Below are 12,660 nucleotides of genomic sequence, written 5' to 3' on the forward strand. Positions count from 1 at the left end.
ATCATGTCATCTGGAACCCAGTGTTAGAACAGGAGTCGGTGGAGGCGCCTGGGTAGCTCAGTTGGTTGGGCATCTGCCTTTGGCTCAGGTCATGATCCTGGAGTCCTGTGATCCAGCCCCACCTTGGGCTCCCTGCTCAGTGGGGAGTCTGCTTCCCCCTCTGCTCCCTGCTCATGCTCTCTCTCCCTATCTCTCTCTCTCGAATAAATTTTAAAAATCTTTAAAAAAAAAAAAAAAAGAACAGGAGTAGGTGTTTTGCTAAGAGAGCAAGGAGGAAGACTGAGGTTGAAGGGCTAGAGGCTGGAGGGCTGTTAAGTACCCAGGAGTTCAGTGTCACGCTTGGCCAGAGCCCCAGCAAGGAGGGCTTGTGTTGGAAGGGGAGGGAGAGAAGGAACAGACAACAGGCACAGAGAAGGAACCGCCTGGCAAACGCCTGGCCCCTCAGGTTTTCCAGAGACGGTAAGGAGCCTCTGACAGGGTTAAAGCAGGAAAGTGGCAAAATGCAGTTTGGTTGGAGAAAGATTATTGCAGGAGAAGGTGGGGGCTTGATTGTGGGGTAATTAAGCCTTAGGCCTGAAGGAGAGCTAATCCATCCAAGAAATAATGGTGGCTGAATTAACATGAATTAATTTATTCAATAAATGTTTATTAAATGCCTTTGCACCAGTCACTGCGCTAAGTACTGAGCATTCAGAGGTGAACATGATTGCTCTCCTGGAAATTATGGTATAATGGGAAATACTGGAGTCCGCTCTACTACACTGCAGCGGGAGTTTCGTAGAAAAAGTAATGCTAACAGTTACCTACCGAGTGTTTACTACATGTCAGGCACTGCACTAAGTCTTTCATTTATTTCCTTGCTTAATCCTCATGGCAACCTCTGGAAGGGGGGTGGGTGGTACTGTTACTATCCTCATTGTATTAATTATGAAACTAAGGTCAGAGACATTAAATGACCTGCCAAAGAGGCTCCTCATGGAAGGGGCAACTTCCAAGGGCTTGGGCAGTCCTGAGCGCTTCCTGGAGGAAGCAGTAATTAAATGAAGCTCTGAAAGTTGAGTAGGAGTTCCCAAGGTGAAGGTGGAGGGAGGGAAGTGGGGAGAGGCGAGGTTGTTCTAGGGTAAGGGAGCTGCAAAGTCTCAAAGGACTGAAGGTTTAGAGTAGAATTTGGGGAAGTCATTGGAGAAGTAGCCAGGACGAGATGAAAAGCTTTGTAAGCCCCTTCAGAGAATTTTTTTTTTTTAAGAATTTTAATTTTTATCCTAAGGATAAAAAGAAGCTGTTGAAGGGTTTTAAACTGGAGAGTTTCATGATTAAATTTGTATCGTAAAAAGATGGTTTTTGCTGCAGTGGAGAGATGGTGTTGGACGAATAGCTGGGAGATATTTCAGATGTCTCTTGACACACTGCTGAGATAAGATTCCAGGCAAAAAATGACCAAAGAGGGAATTTTGGGGTGATGGTTTGATTGGGAGGTTCTATGGGGCAGGGTGGGGAGCAGAGTGAAGGATGCCTCCTGGGCCCTGGCTTGGGCAGCTGGAGGATGGTGGCACCGTCACTATCTGGGGGGTGGGGGCAGGATTTGTGGGGAGGGGTTGGGGGGTGGGGGGCAGGATTTGTGGGGAGGGGTTGGGGGGTGGGGGCAGGATTTGTGGGGAGGGGTTGGAGAGCTGTCACTTCTGAACTCACGGAATTGAAGTGCCTGAGGGATACCCAGGAGAGGTGTGTGGAAGGTGGTTGGACGTGTGGTTGGAGCTCAAGAAGCCTGTGGGCTCCCGTGTGGCAGCTTCGGCCTGAGAGAGGAGCGTCAGTCAGTGAGAAGACAAGAGCAAGGACAGAGCCTGGGGGCCACCATCATGGTCAAAGGGAAAGAGGAGACAGCAAGAGAGCCTCCCCTCAAAGGAAGAAGAACCAGGAGGGCGTGGTATCCCAGGTACAGAAGAAGAATGCTCCCAGGGGCCATGCTCCACAGCAAACTGGTTCACAGGAATGGGAGAGATTTGAAACGTGCTCCTTGGCTTGGGCAAGTAAGAGTCACGGAGGTTGCTTCCCTCTGGGAGTGAAGGTGTGTGAGTGAGGGTGCCTGGGCCAGGCAACAGGGTGTTGAAGGACTGACGGTCTGGGTCTGGGATTCCATGAAGGGCTAAGAGACCAACAGCCTAGGGAGGGCAGTTGTGCAGGAAGAGTCTCCTTCCCCCACTCCCTCCACCCCCACAGTTCCTTACCACTCATACCTCAGGCTGGGTGCCCTTCCCGGTTCTCTGTGGGAACCTATGGTGGGCTCAGGGAAGGAGGGCAGGAGGGGCTTCCTGGGATATTGGTAGAGTGTGGAGAGGGGGTGAACGGAAGCAGAAGTGAGCTGGTCTGGGGCAGCCTTCCCTTCAGGCCTAAGGAAGAAGGAGCTCTATCCCCTCCTCCCCCTCTACTGGGGTGTGGGGCAGGGACCTGGGAGCTCAAGCCCAGCAAACAGGGGATCCAACAGAATCCTGCCCTGCAGGCCCTCTTGGGGTCCAGCCACTGCTGACCCCTCTCCACTTCTGGAGGTCTGTGGCTGGAGCTCGAGCCAGTCCCCAGAGAGAACAGGGAGGTGTCTCAAGGTGGTTGCTAGGAGGAAAAGCAGGGCGCAGGGGAAGGTCCCTCCCCCTCCATCCTTCGGAATCCCACCCCACCCTCTGGCAGGGAGGGGTGGTCTTGGCACAGCTACCCAAGGTCGCAGCCCCCTGAACTCTGCCTTCTCCCATCTCCTTAGGCCCTGTTTGATATGCACATCAGATCCGTGCCCTTTACAAAACTGTTATTTGTACAGAAGCCCGAGGGAGGGGGAGGGAGACCGCGTCCCCCCCACAGCCACTCCCATTTGCAGGGACCTGCCCCCAGTCACACTAGCTCAACAGCTCAGAGGCTGCAAAGCCTGAGCGCTCCCCACTCGGCCTTGCTGGAAGTTTCTCCTCAGCTCAGCCGGAAACGCCTGCCTCAGAGCTTCCCCTCACCCAGACCAGCCTCTCCCCCTCAGCCCTTCCTCCCCACTCTCCTAGCCCTGAGCTCAGCGCTCCCCTGCACCTCCCACTTCGCCTAGAGCTCTGCAGGCGGCTGGGCTGGGGCGCATTTGCCTCTCGTGTCCCCAGTCCTCTATCTCCAAGAGCAGATCGAGAGCCTTGAACTGGTCTCCCAGGCCCTCCCATCCTGTCCAGCCTGTCCCAAGAGTGCGGGACCGCTGGGCTGCTGGGCGTGGGAAGTGGGGCCGTGGAAGGTAGCAGGCCAGGGACAAGGAGGGCAGTAGTTGGCTTTGAAGGCCAGCTCGGGCTGCTACTTTCCAGCTTGGGTTGGGACCCTGACCTCAGTTTCCTGGCTGCCCATGGAGGTGGTACCCCACCTTGGGGGGGCTGTGGTGAGGCTGTAAGGGTCCAGGCCTGAGGTGCCCAGCACTGTGCCTGACACACAGTAGGTTCTTACCACAAGTCCCCTCCCCTCTCTTCACTGGGGTTGGGAAGGGGCCTCTGGGGAAGAGGTTGGAGGACAGAAACTAGGCTGGACGGAGAGAGCTGTCTGGGAGCCAGTAAGGCACGCTGGGGGTGGGGTACAGATCTGTTCTGTGTCAGCCCAGGGTGGAGAGGAGCGGAGAAAGTGCCAGAGCCCCAGCCCCTCCCAGGCTTCTGTTCTCTCTGCACTCCTCGGACTGGCCTTGGGGAGCCCTCTGGGAAAGGCAGTCCTCAAGACAAGGGGAGGGCTGGGGGGGGTGGGCCTGGTGTGGGGACACTGCCTCTGGGTCTTGAACGACCCCCTCCCCACTCCCCCAACTCATAATCCGATTTCTATTCCTACTCCCTCCTCTGGACCCGTCACCATGGCAACCGTTTTCTCAGTTGCACTTCATCAGTTTCTCGGCAAATCTTTTTTTTCTGCCCCCTCCTTCAGTCTCTCTTTTTCTCCTCCATCAGCCTGCATTTCCACATACTCATGGTGATCACTTTGCTCTTTATGGCAGCCCCCCACTTCTCTGTTCTTCTCTGGCTCTCCATTTGTCCCCACCCGCTTCTGTCCAGATCTCTTTTTCTACACTTCCCCTCCCATCTCTCCCTTTTCAAGCCCCTGATTGTAGCTACAAGCTAGAGTCCGTTGGCTAGACAGGCACTTGTGTCCTTCTGTTATCAGGCCCAGGAACAGAGAGTCCTGGAGGGGCAGGGTTTGGGTCCCAGTGGGCGCTGGGCTGAGGCCTGTGATGTCAAGGTGAACCGAAGTTCATGTTCATCTGTTCTGCTCTGACCAAGCGGCCTGGAGTGGTATGGAGGGAAAGCCCTCTTGGGCATTTTCTCTTCCAGCCCTAAGTCAAAATCAGGTTGGCTCTGGGGTATCCTGGAGGGTACTACGCTTGGTTGGCTTCCCACCTCATCCTCAGAGACCAGACCCAAGGCCTATACAGCTACCCCCACCAGGTGCTTCCCAAACACCTAACTGTCTCTCAGACTTCGGCTCCCCACAGTTCTACTCAGATCTGTCCACCTGCTCATTGCTGGGATGTCCTACTGTTCCACCTACTTCTACCACTCTAAACATGAGCCTTCTTCCCTAATCCATCACCTCTCTGGGTGTTTCCCCGTTGCTGTCTCTTCTCTCTGTCATTCTCCACATCATCCAAGATGAATCAATTTCTCCTTCTGAAATATCGTCCACCTCTGCTTCTAGCCCTCTACCATTTTGTAGATGTTGCCCTGGACCAAGCATCCAGCAAGTCAATCTGGGCCTCACTAGAGGCTCACTTCACACTTGGGCTTTTCCTCAGGTCTCTCATAAATGTAGTCTCCCCTCAGAAACCAAACCTGTCCTAAACATGACTTTCTCCTCTTCTCCTTCCTTCTCCTGCTGTTTCTTCTTAATTTATTGAAAGCCTATTAGATATGAGGTTTTTCATATATATCATCTCATTTAATTGCCACAATAATCTATAGAGTAGATATTATCCTGTTCAACAGGAGAAGAAACTGACGTCCTGAGTGGTTAAAGTAATTTTTAAAAACAAGATTTTATTTATTTATTTGACAGACAGAGATCACAAGCAGGCAGAGAGGCAGGCAGAGAGAGAGGAGGAAGCAGGCTCCCCAAGGAGCAGAGAGCCTGATGCGAGGCTCGATCCCAGGACCCTGGGATCATGACCTGAGCCGAAGGCAGAGGCTTTAACCCAATGAGCCACCCAGGCGCCCCTGGTTAGAGTAATTTGCTCAAAGTTCTGTGACTAGAAGGCAACAGAGCTAGGACTCAAAATTGGATCTGTAGAGTTCCAAAGTCAGTGTTTTGTTTTATTTTTTTTTGCTATATCAGCCTGCTTCTAGAAGACTCTTGTACTCAAAAACCTTTTGAATTTTCTTATTCTTCCTTTAGGCTTTTGAGGCTCATGATGATATGACACTACCCCACCTATAAAACCAGGTGTCTTCTTGGCTCTCAATGTGTATCCACCCAGAGAAAATTTGTGTGTTTTAGGGTTTTTGCCTTCCTCTCTGTCTTATTAAACATTTTTATTATTATCTTATATGAAAATACAGTATCATGTTTCACACATATAAGCCTACAGAGATAGTAAACACTTTGAAGAACAAGAAAAGGATCCCCAAGTCATCTCCACCCATAGAATGTCAGGCCAACTTAACAAGAGGAGATGATCAGAGGTCTATGTAAGACCTCAGCAATGTATAATGGACCAGACATGGTTCAGAAGCAGTTCAGGCGGAGGGAAAAAAAAAAAAAAAAAGGCAGTTCAGGGGGGGGAAAAAAAAAAGAAGCAGCAATTCAGGTGAAACAGAATCACAGAATCGAGGGGTTTAGTAAGTTCAGTCTAAGTCATCAGCATAATAGGTTGCCAAAGGTAAATTCAATTTTAGGCCATATTAATAGAGATATAGTATTTGGAATAAAGGAGAGGATTGATAGTCCTGCTTTACTCTGAGTTGGCAAGTGTCAGTCATCATGGCAGTGAGTGGCTGTTTAGTGAGCTGGGAATGGTTAGGCTGGAGTGGAGGAGTCAGGACTTATTAAAGCTCAAATTGTGAAGGGGAGGAAGAATTAGACTCACATCATGTGACACACTGCTTACCAGGGGCATTGATGGTAGGGCCTGGATGGGGATGGTAGGGAACCTGAACCAGGTAGTTGGTCTTTGTTGAGGCCCCTTCCCACCAAGATCTGTGATTCCTCTTGCTTTTGTCCTTTTTGTACCCCTCACCAAACCTTCGTGCTCCCCTGGACCTGAGGTCAGTCTCCTCTTTCTCCACAGGGCTCCCTGAGGATGCCACCTGCACTGATTACATCAAGTCCACATCTTTTCATTATTTAGCATCTTTCATTGTGTTTAACTGTCACTACCTTACGAGCTCCTTGAGGGCAGTGAAGCATGATACTGTATTTTCATATAAGATAATAATAAAAATTTTTAACAAGACAGAGATGAAGACAAAACCCTAAAACACACAAATGTTCTGGTCGATAGGCGGGATCAAAACTTACTCATCACTGACTGTTCTCAGCCTCCCTCATCTCCCCTCACCTCACCCCCAAGATAATTTTATCCCTCACCTGTTGTGGGAAATCTTGTCTTGGCCTGCTCAGTTCCAGAACTTTTGTGATGCAGAACTGGGAGACTAGCAGGTGAGAGACAGGAGGCAGGAGCCAGGCAGCTTTCTTGTGGGTTAGGGAGAATCTGGGTAATGGGTGAAAGAAAAGGAAAATAATGAAGCCTAACAGGCTAAGCCAGTCCGTATGATAAGGGGATGAAAGAGGGCTAAGGGAGGCAGAGGAGCTGCGTGGACTACAGAGGACAGAACCTGGCGGAGAGTGAGTCAGCTGCCACAAGCTGTAGCAGACAGAAGAGGGAAAGGGAATTTTAACAAGTGGAGCCGTAGGTTACGAATTGGATCATCAGGAGATCCGAGTAAACTTTGGTATTCCTTTTTGAAATGATTTTTGGTGGTGGCAAATTATTTGGGTGGCGGGATCCCAGACTATATTCAGGTTTCATATTCTGCCTCTTTCCCGGGTTCCAGCATAGTGCCAGGGCATGGGCACCCCCATGACGCAGGACCCCGGTCCCAGCAGATGGAGTGGACATGGTCCCAAGGCCATGAGATTCTGCCAAGAAGATTGGAATGTTAGGCTTCTTCTCTTACCTCGGAGGTTTGTCTTGGAAAACCATCCCCTAATCTGGGGCTTCAAGAAGTGCCAAATGCCCAGCAGTTAGAAGCGGTTATGGGTCTTGACAGAGAACATGAGCACCAGGCAAGTCCATCGGCTTGCTCGAAGTCACAGAGCAGGTCTGAGGTCTGGCTGGGACTGGGACTACACTGGGCCCAGGGATTTGTCCACAATCCAGGGATGGCATTGTTCAACTGGGCCAGAGAGCCACCTGCCTATGAAGAGAGTCTTGATGAGAGAGAAAAGGGGGAGCCCCAGGAGCCTAGGGTAGCTGAGCCCCCCTCCCTGTGTTCAGAGCCCTGATAAGGAGGCCAAGCCTCCCTTCCCAGATCTCGTGGCCTCGCAGGAAAATGAGCCAGACATAGGAAGAAGTCCGATGGAAAGTTGGAAGCAAGCACTGCAGTGGTGTGGTGGGGAGGGTCTGGACTGGGAACCAGGAGGCCTGTGCACCACCGCCAGCCATCACCCACCAGCCACCATCCTATCACCACACTGGGCCTCAGTTTCCTCACCTGTTAGGTCTATTTTTTTTAATTAATGAATTATTTTATTGGGGGGCAGAGGCAGAGGGAGAGGAAGAGAGCATCTTAAGCAGACTCTGCACTGAGCAGGGAGCTGACACGGGGTTCCATCTCAGGACCCTGAGATCATGCCCTGAGCCCAAAAGCAAAAGGGGGAGGCTTAACCGACTGAGTCACCTAGGTGACCTGACCTGTGAATATTCTCTTAAAAACAAAAGCTCTCTAATGCCACTTATAAGAGCAAATTAATGCGGTAACTAACGTATCCTGTTGAGTGCTTCATGCTCGCCCCTCCCAGCACAATCTCAGAAAGGCCCCTGCCCCTCAGTTGATGGCAGAAATTAAAATGACCCCAGGAGGGGCGCCTGGGTGGCTCAGTGGGTTAAAGCCTCTGCCTTCGGCTCAGGTCATGATCCCAGAGTCCTGGGATCGAGCCCTACATCGGGCTCTCTGCTTGGCGGGGAGCCTGCTTCCTCCTCTCTCTCTGCCTGCCTCTCTGTCTACTTGTGATCTCTGTCAAATAAATAAATAAAAATAAAAATAAATCTTAAAAAAAAAAAATGACCCCAGGACCCAGAACTGCCAGGCAAAGTGCACAGTGAAGGGTAGGTGACATGTGACTCTGGGCCCCAGCTTCCTGGTAGTCTCTCTCCAGGACTTCTAAAAGCCACCCTCCTCTCCCCCTCCCCACGCCCACCAGAGCCCCGGAGTGTGTGTTTCTCGATCCACTAACCAAGCCCGCTTGTTTGTTATCTTCCCGATAAAGAGCCCAGAAGATAAACTCATCCAATCCTTTTGGTTTACATTTGAAAAAAATAAGGCCCGGAGACAGGGTGTGACTAGGCCAGGGTCACACGTGACTAGGCCAAGGTCACATACTCTTGACTCTCAGGTGGGTCCTCTTTCTTTTAGGTCTTGGGGAATTTCTTAGCAATGGATTATTGCTGTGGGTGGGGTGAGGGAGGTACCTGGCTGGATCAGTCAGCAGAACATGCTACTCTTGATTTCGGGGTTGTGGGTTTGGGCCCCATGTTGCGTGTAGAGATTACTTTAAAAATAAAATCTTTATAAAAAGAAAGCAAAGAAATGGATTGTTTGGGAAGACAGCCTTAGAGATCCCTCCTTCCTCCCTCGTAACATCTGGTGAGATTCCTTGCTGGGATCCTGGTCTATCTTTAGGCCTCCAGGGATATGTACTTTCTGCCCAGACAGAACCTTAGGCGCACCTTAGGCAGCCATAAGTCTCAGCTCAGATGTTGCTCCCTGAGTTTGTAGGAAACTTTTCAGGCTCCCAACTGCAGGATAAGGGTCTCTCTCAAGTGCTCCCCAAGGCTTCATGACACTGAATTGAGATCACTTGTTCACTTGTCTGTCCCCACCTAGACTGCAGGCTCTGAGGGCAAGGACCACATCTGTCTTGTTCACCGACATATACCAACTGTCTGGTCCAGTGCCTGGCGCATAGTAGGTCTTCAAAAATAGTTTTTGAATGAAGAAGTAGATGGGGTTGGTCAGAGGAGGATTCCAGTGGGAAAAGGAAAATATTGAGGCAGGTGTCACAGCCTGAAAGGACAGAATTGTCCCTGTTTGGGTGAACTGGCTACGTAAGAAGGAAGCCTTAGATGCTTAATGGGAAATGGGGAGAGGGTGGGAAGTAAGGCAACTGGAAGGAAATACAAAGGAAGGAAGGAAGAAAGTCTGCAAGGGCATAGCCTTCAGTAACCTGGGAGGGCTTCTGGGTGGAGGGGAGGAAGGGTCTCAGCTCTGAGGCGGAGAAAGGGAAGTGGTTTTGATCACCTAAAATCCCTCAAGAGGGGTCCTTTTATGAGGAGAAACCCAGAGGGCAGCTCGGCTGGAGGAAAGCTGGAGTGCAGCAGGCTAGCTGGTGGAAGCTTTGAATGTAGGTTTGAATTTGATGCTGGGGTCTGGAGAGAATAGGCGTTCTGGGAAGGCTGGGGGCACAGAAAGAAACGGGTGAGGAGCAGCTTCCTTCGACTGACCCCCTCTGTTAGGTTGAGACCCTGGGAGGACAGGGTCATGTCTTCTGTTACCCCCCCCCCCCACTTCCAGGTCCCTGGGCACCTGGGACCCACAAGTAAGAGTCCCCTCAGGCAAAGATCTAGAAGTAGCTGAGACAGCCTGCTGAGTGGGGGTGGCAGAGCAGGCGTTGTGGGAGCTCCCTCCTTCCACCAGTCTTCCCAGAGGAGTCTCTTTACCTCCGGAAGTGCTATTCCTTCGGGAGGAGTACTCCAGCTGTCTCCCAAGTCCTCCACCCATTCCCACCTCAACATAGCTGGAGCCGTTAACTGCTAAACCAGTTCTAGCCACCAGGGGGCCCAAAACAGGCAGCCCTAGGTCAGTGTCCCTCCACTCCCCCAACCTACCCCCCTACACCTGAAGGCCAGGATGGGCGGTGCCTCACCTGGCTCTCACACGGAGTCGGGTAGCCCCGTTAACCCCTTCCTGCCCAGCCTGGGTTACTTCCCTCAGGCGGAGTCATTCAGAGTACTGGAAGGCAAATCTGATGGTGGAGGGGGTGCTGCCCGAGAAAGGGGCTGGGGTGAAGGCGATATCAGCGTTTCCAGTTACTCAGGCGCTCGTCCTAGCCGGAGTTGGCGGAGGCTAGCATTCCCTGCCTCCGTTGGGGAGCTATCTCCGCAGAAAGGCGAAGGCAAAAGAGGCAAGGGTTGTGGTCACCTGCGCTGGGCCTCACAGGGGATACAGAGAATGCTGGGGCAGCCGCAGGAGCCAGACTTCCGGGTTCTTCGCCGCCTTCCGTCTGCCAGGGACCTTGGTAATGACTAGGGTTGGCGGGGAGGGTGGTCAGAGACTGGAGGGAGAGACACAGAGGACTGGGGTTGGGGGAGTAAGGACAATTAAGATTTGGCGGCAGAATGGGCCAGATCACGCAGCTCTCAGGTGCCCGGTTTTGTGCGTATCCCCCCGAGTATCGGTCAGCCAGCCTTCCAGGGCTCTGATCAGCCCAAATCCCGAGACTGCATTCCGGGCCACAAGGTGTTAAACAGTGGTGGGAGTGGGGTCCGGAGTCCCTCCCTCCTTCCCTCCCTCCCAGCGTCACCACCTCGGAGTCCACCAGGCTGGCACACAAGGAGTTAAGTCTGCCCGCAATCTGCAAGACTGGAGCCTGGGAGGGGGAGGAGGGGGAGAGGAGGGGGGAGAGAGAAGAAGGGGGAAGCAGACTGCAGGGAGACAGCGCCAGGAACCCCTTCCCCAGGGACCTGGCCCCTGGGCCCCCAGCCCCAAAAGAGGCCCTGCCCTCCCCGGGGTCGCGCTCTCTTCCCCCGCCCAGCCTCCGCCCTCCAGCTTTGTGTCCCCAGGAGGGTGGGCTGCTGGATTTCCAGCCAAGCCTTGGCTGCCTGCTCAGTTTTTCCAAACCCTCCAGTCGGGGAAGGCGGGAGCCCTGTCAGGATAAGAGTCCCTCCCCCACTGCCCCTGCCGGCCCCCTCTCCTAGCCTCCTTTTTCCTGCCCCCGCACCTTTCCCAAACTTATTTCCCTTTCCGATCCTGGCCCCTGCGCCCCCTATCCCCACCTCTATTGGCTCCCAAGTTCCAAGTTCAGGTTGAGGGGCCAGGTGGGTCCCATATTCCTGGCGAGGCGCTGGTAGAGCCAAACTCCGCAGGCCGACACTGAGACCTGCTGGGCGCCCGCCGACTGCCAGCTGGCGCCCGCCCCATCCCGAGACGTGGCCCCAGGTCCACCGGGGAAAGTGGCCCAGGGGTCTCCCGCCCCGGAACGGAGGTGGTGCTGGGGGCGCCGGCAGAGCTGGACAGCGGAATCTGGGCTGCTGGTGCCAGGCCTTGGGGCACGCTTCGAGGAGGGGGCAGAGTGTTCCGAGCGTTTGCACGGTTCTGTCCAGCAGGTCTATTACATAATAATCACCATCTATCAGGAAGCCAGGCAGCTGGAATGAGTGGGGAAGCCAGGATGCCCGGATCCGCTCCTCCTCCAGGCCCAGGAAGGTGTCTCCACCAAGATGGGGGTGTGGGCGCAGCCCAGAAGTGAAACGATGTGGGGGTCGAGGGGCAAGTGAGGGGCCCTGGGCAGTCTGAAGGCGGCCCCGAAAACCCCGCCCCAGAACTCTGACTGACAGGCTCTGAGCCAATGATTGAAGTCACTGTAGGGCTCAACGTTAACCCTTTCTTGGTTCCTTAGTTGCTTTAGGGGATTAGAGTCCCTTCCCAGGAACTGTTCCTTCAGTCCTGAATCCCTCCCACCTGCGAGAGGTTAGGTGAGGAGTCCCAGCTGGAGGATCCTTGCGTCCTAATCGCCTCACGAAGTAATCTCAGATAATCGGCAGCCCTAGCGCCGCGCCCCCTACCCCTACCCCAGCCTCCAGTCCCAAAGTTAATTGTGTTACATGATGCGGTTGTGTGTGTACACTCCGATTCCAGAGCCAGGCCTGCTTGGCACCGGCACACCCACACTGAGCCACGAACAGGCACCCTCACACACCTATACGCATGCCGGCATTTCCACCGTCAGTCGCTGGCACACCTGTGACACTCCTCGTGACACAGTGACACACAGATGCATGGAAACACCCGGTGATTCCTCGAGTTGGCCAGTAGAGGGAGCCGCTCGATTCCAGCAGTGGGCCGCCAGCCCCTCTTCTCCGCTCCTCGCTCACACCAGGGTTCCACCCAGAACTCGTGGCTGCTCGGAGCTCAGCTCCGCATCCCAACCTGGACCCTACGCTGGGGGAATGAGTCACAGCCCCACCCAGGGGAGCGAGCCACACGGCTGCTCCACTGGACATGCCGCATGCTCTTGAACTTACTGTGTACCGCATTTTACAGACCTTTTGAAACACAGCCATCACTCACTCCTGCAAACACTGTTTTCTGGACCTCCTGTGAACCGGGCATCGTGCCAAATAGATCATAACATGCCCATGTGGTTTGTCATGTATGTAATGGGAAACTGATCCACATAAAT

Source organism: Enhydra lutris, unplaced genomic scaffold (assembly GCF_002288905.1).
Source record: "Enhydra lutris kenyoni isolate GAN:26980312 unplaced genomic scaffold, ASM228890v2 scaffoldscaffold34, whole genome shotgun sequence".
NCBI lineage: Eukaryota > Metazoa > Chordata > Mammalia > Carnivora > Mustelidae > Enhydra > Enhydra lutris.